General features: G+C 43.1%; 1 pseudogene; it reads right to left on the minus strand.

Annotated features, from left to right (window-relative positions):
• The window catches only part of LOC119525564, a 44,992-nt pseudogene extending 37,393 nt beyond the window's left edge, over positions 1-7,599 (minus strand).
• Positions 7,600-13,950: the final 6,351 nt, after the last annotated feature.

The following is a 13,950-nucleotide window of genomic DNA, read 5'->3' on the forward strand; positions in this document are numbered from 1 at the left end:
TAAATATTCTAAGAAAAAGTATTTCAAAGAAACTAAGCAGATGTTCCTACTGCTGTTATGCAAAAGACCAGACATGAATTAACTTTTCTAAAGGGGATTTATTAAATTACAAATTTACAGTTCTAAGGCCATAAAAGTGCCCAAACAAAGGCATCAAGAAGAAGATATCTCCACTGAAGAATGGCCAATGGAGTCCAACAACCTCTGTCAGCAGGGAAGGCACATGGCTGGCATCTGCTTGTCCTGCATCATGTTTCAACCCCTGCATTTCAAAATGGTGTCCTACAAAATGTCTCTGGGTTTGTCTCTCTTAGCTTCTCCAGAACAAACTCTGGCAAGCATCTCAGTGTCAGCTCCCAAGCATCTCTCCAAAAGTCTCTCTCATCTGCAACACTGAGTTCCATCTGTCTGTGAGCTCTTCTTGGACTCCAGTGATTTCATTAAGACCCACACTGAATGGCAGGGTAACACCTCCCTGGAAATAACCTAATCAAAGTTATTACCCACAGTTGGGTGAGTCACATCTCCATGGAAACACTCAATCAAGTTTCCATCCAACAATATTGGGTTAAAAGATTATGGCTCTTTTTGGGGAACATAATATATCCAAACCAGCAGAGTAGTCAAACCCAAATATGGAAAAATTTACATATAATTAAAGGTGATTTTAAGTCCTCAGGGCAACTTCAATGGTGCAAATTATATCTCCATGTGAATAGCACTTTGGCTGCAGTTTCTTGCCCACATTTTATGGGATGTATAACTAAGAAGAAATGTTTTTAAAGACAAAAAATACAAATGAATGGGTAGATAAGATGACAGAGGGAATAGCACACTTAACTCTGAGAGCTGTGAATTCCACAAGCACCTCTTTTCATGACTCCTGGCTCCCCAACATGTACAGGAACAAATGAACTGCAGAACATCAATATTCTACACAAATTCCCAAGTGTGTAGCACATAAACTATGTTCTGACAAACAAGTATGAAATAAGCAAAAAAGCTAAGTGTTAAAGAGCAAAACCTCTGAAGCTCCATAAATGTTGAAAGAGAGACTGTGAAGAGGAAGAAAGGAGAGAAACTACTAACAGATGCTGGATTTCAAAACGCCAACATGAATTCAAAATAGCCAAATTTCCCCTTTGATAATGCAACTTTTTTCTTCATTCACTTCAGTCTGTAAAGGGGCAGACTGCCTCTCTATTTTGGTGGAAAAACACTGAAAGTTGCAGCATATCCCTTCAAAGAGACTAACTTTTAAAACTGTAGGAGATATAGGGAGGGAGAAAGTCATGCTAACATTTTTTGCTTTGGGGGAAAGAGAATTTATAGCATCTTAAAGCAAGTAAATGCCAAACCCATTTAAACAGAAACTACTGATAACTAAAATCCAATTAACTATTTTCAGTTACTATAGACAACTAGGATAAGTGTTTCACTCCAAAAGAATTTTTCAGTGATAAAGTGCAGTGTCAGTTTTTGACACTTGCATCTGTTAATTAACATTTAATTATGGAACTAAAACTTCTAATTATTCCATATGAATTTAAATACTTCAATAACTAAGATCAGTTTTCAAAATATAATCAAGAAATAAAACATATCTGCTACTAGCTTATTTATTTCATATCATTTGTGCTGGATTTCCAGTTCTTGATCCAAAATCTCCTTTATCACCACTGCCTTATACTGACACCTGCTGGAAGTACTGGAATCGTCTATTCCTCATTTCATCATATGGGCAGTTGTTAATTTTGCGTATGTGTGAAGAATATGTGGAAGAGAACATTTCAATTGCAATCATGCAAATGCAAACTTTCTAAAAGAGAAAAAGTAACATTTATTCTAAACATTTAAACATTTATTTTGAAAGATTCACTAGGAAATTATAAAACCTCAAGATGTCTGCCCTAAGATTACTTCAGACAACAGTTAACTTAACCAGTGAGTTCAGTAACTTAATTTCTGCTTATTTTGGGGTATAATTAAGGAACCAATTAAGCAACTTCCTCTACACTGGGCTTTTTCTCTTCACCTCAGACTAACTTAATACCTGGGCAGCTTGACTTGAGATAAAAATCTGGCTTTATGGAAAAAAAAGATGCTTTATATATTCTTAGTTGTAGTGAAAAATATTTTTTTTTAAAAAGATTCCTTAAAGTTTTCTTCTATATTAACAAAACTGCCTTTTCATGGACAAAAATGTTTTACCAGCACATTGATATAATAATTCAGCTTATGAATTGTTACAAACAGATCAATTATTAAATTAGATTAAGTTTTAATTAACATCTTGCACAGGTGAAAACACTTCTAAGCATTCCTGCAAAGAATGTCTCACTACCTTAATCTAACTTCTAATACTTCTCAAAATAAAAAGTTTCCAGATATAAATACATGTAATTGCCCAATCAGTGAGAAATAACAATATGATATCATCAAGTTAATAGAATGATCCTCCCCAAATCTGCTGCCATGAAAGCATATTTTAGGTGCTTGGTCATGTCACATTTTATATCATCAGAAAAATAATATTGCCTGGCAGAGTCAGTCCCATTATAAATGAGTCTGGGCAGCTAACAAGGCCCCAGGGTACCTTCATGGGCATATGAAGATAATGGCTCTAAGAATATGAAATAAAAGAAGAACTGGCACTGGGGAGCTGTATAAATTGCTTTAATATTCCTCTTATAATCCCTTTCTCCCTTTTATATCAAATCCCTTCCTTGTTTTGCAACAAGTAATGACATAGTACAATCATATTTAAATAAAACAAAATTATGAACAAAACTATAATTGCTAACTTTTTAAAAATTGCCGAGGTTGATTCAATGATTCCTGTTTTGGATGATGTGTTATTTGAAATTTGCACCTGTTAAACAACTTGCCTTCTGGAAGTCTACTGAATCGACCTGTTCAGTAGAACAAGTTCAAAGAATTTCTTGAAGAACAGATATTAAGTTCTTTAAGTTTATAACATGGAGATTCATGAATACAGAGGATGTTTTATGATAATGAGAGTAAGAATGCTAGTTTCAAAAAGATGTTTTAATATCTTTAAAGAAAAACAATGACCTTACAAAAACATGGGTAGCTTTTATCTAATCTACTGAAAGATTAAACTCCTCTTTTAAATTCACTGAAATTTGCATAGGATTAGTGTGGCATTTTCTATGGAGAAGCTGGAAAGAACCCAGAGGTTAATAGGTCCCAATGGAGAGCTGCTCACATATTTTTCTCCCAACAGTTCACTAGCTCATCTGCAAAGGCAAGGTTTTGTCCATTGCAAAATAAAATATGCACTAAAGCAATACTTACTGCAGATTCTTAAATCAAACTGCACGAAGCAATTCCCTGTATCAGCTTTTACAGTTACTGAGAAAGGTGATATATTTCTACAAACTAAGTAAGATCAACTTTCAGAGGCTGAAAAACAGGAGATTTGCCAGGTCCCCAAGATCCTGGCTCCAACCACAGTTACCTTACAGAGCTTCTGAAACTGAGAAGAGGAGACTCCATCCTCTTCAAACGATGCAACAAAACAACTTTCTGCACAGATGTCCACACCACAGTCATCATCTTAAACTTACCACACTTCTGGGGACACCACAGGATTTGCACTATAAAGAAGAGTCAGGATCATTTCCTCAGGGTTGTTTGACCACAGTCTGCCCATTACCAGGGATGCATTTGGAAGATACAGGGTTCAGGTTCTAGTGTAAAGGAGGCTGGTATTCCTCCAACTTCTTCCCAATCAAAAACAAACAAACAAAAAAATAAGACACAAACACAGCACGGAAAGGCCCCAGCAGACGTTGCTAGCAAGCCCTTGCTCAGCCAGGCAGGGAGAGAACTTGAAGCAAGCTGTTCAGCAATGGAATGCTGTTTGCCTGCCTCTGGGGAGCAGTGTGCTCCACAGCAAAAAAGGGCAGGAAGTGAAACATTACAGCTGCAGCTTCAAAGCAGGCATCTCCCAGGAACCCAGACCCAGCATGTCTGCACAGTGCCAGCCTTGCAGCAGTTTATATGAAGGAATGGAGGGGCAGTGGCTTGCTACCCTGGCAAGGAGGGTGTGCTCACCCCTGGCTAGCTGCAGCTCAGGCAGGGCTGGGTAGATGCATGGAGAACAGACACTGCCTGTGATCAGTCTCCAGAGGAGCAGGAGGGGACCTGCTCCCAACAATATCAGACCAGACATTAGGGGCCAATAAATCACAGCCAGGCAGCTCTGAGGGCAAGATGGTCTGAAACAACACAGTGTAATGCAATACAACACAACACACCTGTGGGGTATGTGGCTTTACCAAAAGAAGGGTCAGAGCTAACCCAGGGTTCTTGTGCCTACCTAGCAGGAAAGGTGTTAGGACTGGAGTGGTGAGCACACCTCAATGAAAAGCAAACTTAATAATAACAGTAATAATAATGTCTGTAAGCAAAGAACAAGCAGCCCAAAATGCCACAAAACCCTCTGGACAGCATCTCCCTGATCTCCTTTTATTTGCATAAAGCTACTTTAATTTTACGGTAAGAGGCAGAAGACTGTGATGATACGTAAGGATGAACACATATTGGGATGCTTTGGGTTTGGGGAAAATGATGCAGCATTGTCTTGGATGGCAGCCATGCCAAGCACTGTGAGGGCTTCAATCCCCATTTCAAAGCTGAACAAAACAACTCAGAATGATTAAGTTGCTAGGTCAAGGGGCACAACCAGTAATAGAGGCTGGAATCCCCTCTCTAGTGTCTGTCCTGCTGGAGCTCTGGCTGGGGCTGCAGTCCCCCAGTCCCCCTATACCATGGCTGGACTTCATCACAAGACATTGCTCAGAATGCATCTTATTCCAGGAGTTGTAATTTAGGCACATTGGGCAAGATGTTCAAGACCCCAAATCCACCTAACTGCACCTCAGAGGGTTTTTAAGTTGTTTGCTTCTCTTCTTTTACTTCACTTTTCCCCTTAGTCCTTCATTTCATCATGATTTAAAGTGCTATATTGGGTCTTGGAATTGTGTTCATCAAGCAGCACACTCTGAGCTTCTGTTTATCTTTTCCATGTAGATCTCTACTGAGAATCCACATTGCTTCCTTCTGGACAGTCTAACAAAATCAAAATAACTATGTCAGCCAAAATCAGGCGAGGCAGTCAACTGGTGAAGTCATTAAAACAGGAAGCAACCAGGCAAATATATAGGGAAGAGGGAAGATTAGTGACTGTGTGGGGCTTGGAGGGCTGGGAGATACCAGTTTTACTTTGGGGTGATGAAAACCTTCTAAAACTGGTGGTGGTGATAGCTGCACTGCTCTTGTGAATATATAAAAGCCACTGTATTTTTCCACTCCAAATGGGTGAGTTATTTGCTATGTGAATTATATTTTCATAAACTGTTATGAAATATGAAGCTCTAATTCTAATTCATCTCCCTGAACCAGCAGGTAAGGCTCCCAAGACAAGGTGCTTATCACCAAAACAGGGTACTCACGGAGCTGGGTGGGGCCAGCAAAAACAATCCACAGCTTCTAGGGGATGAAAAGTGGCCAGAAAGGGAAGGAAGGAGATGAAAATAAAAGAATCCCCAACTGCAACTCGTTAGAGAATAAAAACAGCCACCTGTTGTCATATCAGCCCAGAATAGCAGCAGGGCAGCTGCAGAGTTTGACTCAGGAAAGAATCTTACTTAAACAGTGTCACTGAAACGTAAAGCTGAAGCTAAGAAATGTAACTAAAATAACAGAATCCTAGTATGTGGCCATGACCCTCAAGAATAGCGTTTGTCACCACAATTGCATGGAACTTTGAATAGGAAGTGAGATACAGTAGGTTAGTATAGGCTGGAGTGAAATAGTGACACATCCTAGAGTAATTTGGGCAGATACTAAAAAATATATTTACAGCCTCCCCCTCCCCAGCCCCGAGGATCTGGGGGAAGGTGCGGATGTGTTGGACATCCTCACCTGGACTGGTGTTGATGTTGTCACAAACATTGGGACTGGCGGTTTGATGTGCTGAGCCGTCGAGCATGGGACTTGCCCTTATGAAGCTCATTACCACAAAGGAGAGTCTAAAGTTGTATGTAATGGTGCCTAAGAGACTCCCCCTGAGTACCTCTTTGTTGCTCAGATGTGGCCCTCTCTCTCTCTAACTGAGCCATCTCGACACGTGAATTCACTGTCCTCCCCACTATGTGCGACCCGACTCCCAGGGGTGTAAATCTCCCTGGCAACGCAGAGTATGACTTCCGGGGATGAATGTGGACCCGGCATCGTGGGACTGAGAGTATCTTCTTGACCAAAAGGGGGATGCAAAATGAGACGAAATAGTTTCAGTGGCTGAGAGATTCCAAATGGAGTTGAGAGGTCACTCTGGTGGACATTCTTATGCACTATATAGATAACACCTCTTAGGCTTTAATATATTGGAATAGCTAGAAGTAAATACCTGAAACTACCAAACTGCAACCCAGCAGTCTGGACTCCTGAAGACAATTATATAATAATGTAGATTACAAGGGGTGACAGTGTGATTGTGAAGACCTTATGGATCACACCCCCTTTATCTAGTGTATGGATGAGTGGAGGAATGGGGATAAAAACTAAAGGACAAATGGGGTGGGATGGGGGGATGATTTGGGTGTTCTTTTTTCACTTTTATTTTTTATTCTTGTTCTGGTTCTTTCTGACATAAGGAAAATCTTCAGAGATAGACTGTGGTGATGAACGCATAACTATGTTATACTGTGGACAGTGGATTGTATATCATGGATGATTGTATGGTGTGTGAATGTATTTCAATAAAACTGAATTTAATAAAAAAAAAAAAAGAATAGCATTTGTATTAGGAGAGAAACTTATTGGGAAGTCAATCTTAGGTTTTCACTGGAACAAAAAAAGGGCAAAGAATGTTCTGTGCCTGTGGCCTAGTTCTCTTCTCTGAACAGATGCCCCTCCCAGCATGGGTGGGATGGAGGGGACCACCCATCATGCTGCACAGATGCCCCCTGTGCTCACAGTCTCCTCTGTATTCTCCCCCAGTTGTGGTTCTAAGGCTGCTGGGGGTCCCCTCACCTCCTGCCCTCCCCTCTCTGGCTCCCTGTACTGTCAACTCACCAGGTCCAGCCCTCCTGCCACTGCCTCGCTTCTGGCCATCACCTCACTTGGCCTGCATGGTCACCGCATCCCAACAGTGGCTCAGCAGGCAGTCTCACGCAGCTCCCCTCCATTCTCTATAATGCCACCAGAGAAGAAATCTCACAGCACCCCTCTCCTGCTCAGTGTGCCTTACTGAGCTCTCCCCATGGCCAGAAGACATATGGCAGCAAGACCTGCCACAATCTGAGGGCTCCACTCCCCAGGAGCTTCTCTCTCCTGTAGGTCACCAAAGGATCAGGTTTCCTTTCATCATGGGGCTTTTGCTGGGGATAAAGTCCCCACACTTTGCAGCAGGACAATGGAGGGTAAAGGCTCATGCCCAGGAGATGACCCTCGCAGGATGAAATGCAGGGTCCTCTTCCATGGTGCTTCCAATGGAGGCTTCAACATGCTCATCTCTGTGAAGTCCTCCTGTGCCCTTGACCAGGCCGTCACAGCCAGGAGGCGACACATCCACAATGGGTGGGTAAAGCAGCCCCACCCTGTCCCTGTGCAAGGGGTCTTCCTTCCACCCTGGGAGACCCCACACATGGCCCCATATCTCCCACCTCACCACTGCTGAGAACAGACTGTGTGATTTCAGGGCCCTGTTCACATTCATTTTACTCCAACAGTTAACTTTCCAAGGTTTCCATTTTAAGTATTTGTTTACCTGCAGAACAGGAGAGCCATCCACACAAAAGTCCACAGGAAAACAAATTCTCGTGCCTCAGGTATTCTCAGCTAAAGAAACTGCATCCCTCACAGTCACCAACCTAAAAGGCACTCACAGGAAATCATGGAGTTGCTTTCTAATAAAATGGACATTTTAAAATAAAAAGCATTTAGCAAAAGAGGAGGAGGATGGGCAGCACTGAAATTACTCTAACCTACTGAATAATATCCTAAATGGAAAAAAATGAGGTGTTTATCCTTAGATAAACAAGGAGATTTTAATGAGCTCTTAATTCCCTGTTTATCTCTTCCTATGAGGTAAAACAGACTAGTTTAGCCACACTAAATTATTTTTGAGAAGCAATTATTTTTGTATTTTCATCATTAACATTTTTGCCTAGATGCCATTTTCCATAAGACAAATCATCTTGTGCTTAATTTTTTTATTTAGAAATATTCTAAATGTTTCTGTTTACATATATTTCTTCCCAAGTTTGCATATTCATTAAATAGTGAGAAGAGTTTTGGCTATGGTAAGTACATAACCAAGATACGATGTGTGCATGGGAGCCCTGAAAGTCTAGGAGAGGCTGGGGTCTTGCTGTTCTTTGTCCATAAGCACCCCCCACTTAAGTGCATAGCCTGGAGGCCTGGGAATTTAATACAATTGCATAAATCAAGCTGTACGACCACTGATATGTCAGCCTTATAGTTGCTGAAATCACAAAGAACAAGATGTTCCAGGGCACACACACCTGTAGAGCCCACTAGAACACCAAAAGCCAGATACTCCCCAAGGGTGTCCATGGTTATTATTCAGGGTGGCCCCCATCCTAGTTTGCTAATGCTGACGGGATGCAAAACACCAGAAATGGATTGGCCTTTATAAAAGGGGGTTTATTTGGTTACACAGTTACAGTCTTAAGGCCAGAAAGTGTCCAAGGTAACATATCAGCAATCAGGTACCTTCACTGGAGGATGGCCAATGGTGTCCAGAAAACCTCTCTTAACTGGGAAGGCATGTGGCTGGCATCTGCTCCAAAGTTCTGGTTTCAGAATGGCTTTCTCCCAGGATGTTCCTCTCTAGGCTGCAGTTCCTCAAAAATGTCACTCTTAGTTGCACTTGGGATATCTGTCCTCTCAGCTTCTCTGCAACGAGTCTGCTTTCAGTGGCCATCTTCAAAGTGTCTCTCATCTGCACCTCCTGTGCTTTCTTCAAAGTGTCCCTCTTAGCTGTAGCTCCTCTTCAAAACATCACTCACAGCCATACTGAGTTCCTTCTGTTATGTCAGTTCATTTACATGGCTCCACTGATCAACTTAGACCCATCCTGAATGGGCGAAGCAACAGCTCCATGGAAATTATCCATTCAGAATCATCACCCACAGCTGGGTGGGACACAGTCCAAAGAAACACTCAAAGAAATACAATCTAACCAACACTGATAATGTCTGCCCGCACAAGATTACATCAAAGATAATGGCATTTGGGGGACATAATACATTCAAACTGGCACACCCCCTGTGGTTCCAGTGCAGGGAGGTGAAAGAGCAGATTTCACCCAATACTTGCCGGGTCACCCTCATCACCATGTCAGGAAGTGGTTGTGCAAAGAGTAGGAAGTCAGAAGCCTCCCTGCCATCAATAACAGCAACACACGTGGGCAAGGACATTCATCTAATTAAGCTTGAGAATACAGGAGAAAAATTCCATAATCATCCTTATGTGGGGAACAACTTAGAAATAAGTTTATCCAAAACAGTTCTCTTTTTGTCCCCCACTTTTGTATGATTTTAATGAAAACAATCTTAAAGAAAATTTGTAAGAATAAGAACTGTTCAAAGAAAGTCTCTCTACCCTTGATCCAGATCTGCATACTGGGAACATTTTATGAAAAATTACTAAGAAAGGGTTCAGACAGGGTCTTCAGACCACATTCCATGGTGGTGTCTCTAGGGTGGCTGGTGGTGTGTTTTCAGGACTGCACCCAGGGCACTGTGCAGGCAGCACCCGAAGTCAGATCTGGCCACCTTCAGAGAAGTGCATGATCTGTGGCAGTGGAGGGAACACCCACTCCCAGCCTGCAGAAAGGGTCACTGACAAACCACATGAGACTGACGTGGCCTAAGGAGCAAGTAGTGGTACAGCCACAGCAGAGAGAAGGGCCTTGAGCCAAGTTCCAAGCAAGAGGGTCTACATGACTGCAAGTATGGCTCATTCCACCTAGAAAAGGGGCTTTGAGGGCACTCAGGGGCAGTGCGAAGCTTCCTGCATGCTTTATAAGGGTCCACAAAAATTCTTTAAAAGATTTTGTATTACCACATTTCATGTGGAAGAAAGATTTGAACCTCAGACTACCCATATAATCAATTATCAAGCAAAAGATATAAAACAAGTACCTTTGAACTTACATCCTTAGATAGAAACCAAGCCACAGAGTGTTTTGTGGTTTTTAAATTAAGTATTTCTGATAAAAGGGGAAGAAACAACTTCATGTTAAGGGAAAATACCATTATAACTTAGGATACAATAGGCTGATTTGTAATAGGGCTGAAAATGATGGACAACAGAATAACTATGAGCCCATAAGTCTAAATCAACAAGTATCTCTTCCATAAAGCAAGGTATTCTGCCTCTAATACTAAATAAAATAATTTATAAATCTTGTTACTAGAAACATATCATTCCCCAGGGAACATGGATTTCACAACAGAGCAAGATGTCAACCACAGCTTCTAATTTAACAGCCACTAGTCTGCAGGTGGATGGGTCTGGGTGTGCCCCAGGTGAAGGTATTGCTTGTGCTCCCCCCACTCACCTGCACCTGCTGCCTGAGCAACCTGGCCAGGGTGCTGTCCTGGAGGGCATCCTCTCACTGAGAGACACCTGCCAGCACGTTTAGCATGGTTACTGCCTCCTGGATCCACTTGAGGAAGTTCTCCAGGTCCTGGTGAGAGGCCTGTGCCACCCTCATATATGCCTCCAAGGCCCTCTGCCTTTCTGCAATACTGAAAGAACAACTGACAGGAGGTCTCGTTAGCTCCAGGCCTGGACTGCATGCACACCTTCACCAAGGGAGATGGCCGCAAGGACCACTGTTGATGACTGTCACCCTGGCAAGTGGGAGGTTCATTGACACTGGGTCCTGACCAAGGCTTCATGAAGGAGCCATATGTATTGTTAGATGAGGGAGAGAGACAGGCAATCATGATCAAAATCATAGTCATCCATATTAAAAATCATCATGACTACATTTCACAAATCAAAACTGTAGCTGAAGTCACTCCCCTGAATGTTTTAGTCCAGTTCCTTAGTGGATAGAATGCTTGATGTACAAAAGGCTATATCAATAAATACTTATGATGGGCAACTAAGTGAATTATAGAAACAAGGAAAATCTGAAGAAATATTTAGGATAAAATAAAAACACGAAGTGGGACAACTTAGTTTTTTACAGTTCAGATCAACACAAGTTGGTTTTTTAGGCTGATTTAGTAATGTTATATTTGGAGAACATTAGACAATCAAGCTTTTAAAAACCCTTCATTAAATCTACATCAAAATTGGGTACTTTGAAGAGAGAACTACCTTGGAGATAAAGAGTTTCAAAGATACACCTACCTGTTAATCCAACATTTAAAACTGCATATACCTCAGAATTACGTACGGAAAAAAAACAATGTTAACAATGGGCACAAGCAATGCTACCCTGGGGTACTTAAACCCAAGAGAATTGAAAAATTCATCCACACAAAACATGCAGACAATGTTCTTAGCAGCATTACTTATAATAGCCAAAAAGTAGAAGTAACCCAAATATCCATCAGCTAATGAATGGATAAACAAAATGTGGTGTATCTATACAATGGAATATTTTCCAGGTATAAAAAGGAATGAAGTTCTTGTAGATTATATAATATGAATGAACCTTAAAAACATGATGCTGAGTTAAAGAATCTAGACCCAAAAGACCACATGTTATACGATTCCCCTCATATGAAATGTCCAGAAAAGACAAATCCATAGAGACCTAAGTCAATTAGTGGTTGTCAGGGGCCAAAACGGTGAGGAGTGGTACGGGTTTGTTTTAGGGGAGTGAGAAAAATGTTCTAAAATTAAGAGGGGTGATAGCTGCACAGCATTGCAAATATACAAAAAACTGAATTGTACAGTTGAAAAGGTAGAATTTCATGGTATATGAATATTTCAATAAACCAGCCTTATTACATGATCCCATTTATTTATGTGTGTGTGTATATTTTTCTCTCTGTTCTACTACTCATTCATCCATTTAACTGCCCTTCAATCTGTATATTCCAGAAATTCCATTAGCGGTGCGAAGCTCCCGGAGGCGAAACCGCCCCGCAGCGCTCCCCAGGCGAAGCCCGCGGCAAGGAGGCCTCCTCAGGCCCTGATGCCGCCGACGCCCCCGCACACGCCGGCTGCAACCGCTGATTGGCTGCTGGTCCCGGCGTGTGGGCGGGCACTGGTCAGGCGCATGCGTGCGCGCTCGGGGTCCCTGGCAGCTACCTGGTGCCGCAGATGTGAGGCTGGACGGCGAAGAGGCGCATCTGTGGAGAACCTGTTCCTGCCCTGCAATGTGCTTCTCCTGGATCAGTGTCCACTCCAGCCTACGCTCTCCAGACCCTCCTCAGCATTCTGAGTTTTCCGGCATGGTGAGACTCTGGAGAAGATACTTGTTGGTGAGGTAAGAAACAAAATGAACAAAGAACATTCTGGAGAGAAGGGAATTCGGGGGAGAGAAGCCGCCACTTCCGGGTGGGCAAAAGTGGGGTAAAGAGCAGCGGGCGTCCCCTGTGGAGGAGGGAGTGGGGCACCGGGGTCGAGCCTCGCCCGCCGTTTGCTGTTGAGCTCAGCAAACCCCTACAGACCAGGCCTTGCACCCCGAATGTGAAGGGGTAAAGTGGGCACCAGAAGAGTAGGTTGCAGAGGTGGGCCCTGGTCTCAACTCTTCTGTCCCACAGCCCTGCAGTTTGGTGGGTGTGGTCATGGGGGAAGCAGCCCCGCACCCAACCCCAAGCCCTACACCTTCTAAACCCTCAAGCCTCTCCCAGGCCTCTCCACCACCACACCCCTGTTCCTCCCCCACGCAGCCCCTTCCCCACCCCAGGACCAGCCAATCCCCTCCCCCCACCCCAGTTCCCCAGACCTGAAGCCTGGCCCTATACCCTCCCCCCACCCCAAGCCCAGCTCCTCCCCCACCTCAAGAGCAGCCTAGTCCCCTCTCCCCACCAAGCCCAGTTCCTTTCCTACCCCAGGACCAGCCTCTTTACAGGCACCAGGCCAGGGCCCAATCCTGCCCTACCATCTTCACCCCTTCTTATCAACCCTCCCTCACCCCAAATGCTCTCCCACACCACTTCCACTCATCAATCCCCTGGTCCCCCAGCCCATGAAAACAAACCCCTTTTGGGTTCACTGTTCAGGTCCTTTAGAGATCTTCAAGATCTCATGAGATTTTCCCCTGTAAAGAACTAGAAACCAGGTTTGGTCAGACAACGCCAACACTGGTAAGGATGTTTCTCTCCTGCTGAAGGGTAATTTGCTGAGTCTGCACACTCCTTCTGTCCTCTAGCTGCTGGAAAACTGAACGCTGTGGTGAGAGGTACATCATTTGGATGAAAATCAGGTCTAAGTTCAAGCCCTGATTCCTCCGTTTTCATGCAGAGAGACTTTGGGCTACACACTAGTTATCCTCTGGGGTCTCTGCTTCCCATTGGTAGAATGGGGATACCACAATGAAGGCAAAATAAAGTCACGTGCTCCTCTCAGGTCAGCCCAGGACTTCTGCTTGGTAAAATTATGACAAGTAGAGAGCAGTTTGGCAGAAATGTGGGTGGAAGGACAGTAGTCAATTTGTTGGAGCATAAGGTGTGTCACTAAAATTGTCCCCTGGTTCAGCCAGTAAGGAACTGGAGCTCGAATTGGAACGTAAAAAGGAAAGACACATTGAAAAGGCAGGACTAGCTTTCTAGTTTTCAGTTTCCTTACCCCATTGGTAGAAGTTTTCCAGAGAGATCTTTGCTTTATAAATGGATGGGTTAAAAACACAGTCTCTTTGTTTGTAGAGCATCTTGGAAACTACACTCTGACTTGGGTGGAAACAGGCCCTTGAGACCATAGGAGACC

The sequence above is a fragment of the Choloepus didactylus genome (assembly GCF_015220235.1).
Source record: "Choloepus didactylus isolate mChoDid1 chromosome 25 unlocalized genomic scaffold, mChoDid1.pri SUPER_25_unloc2, whole genome shotgun sequence".
NCBI lineage: Eukaryota > Metazoa > Chordata > Mammalia > Pilosa > Megalonychidae > Choloepus > Choloepus didactylus.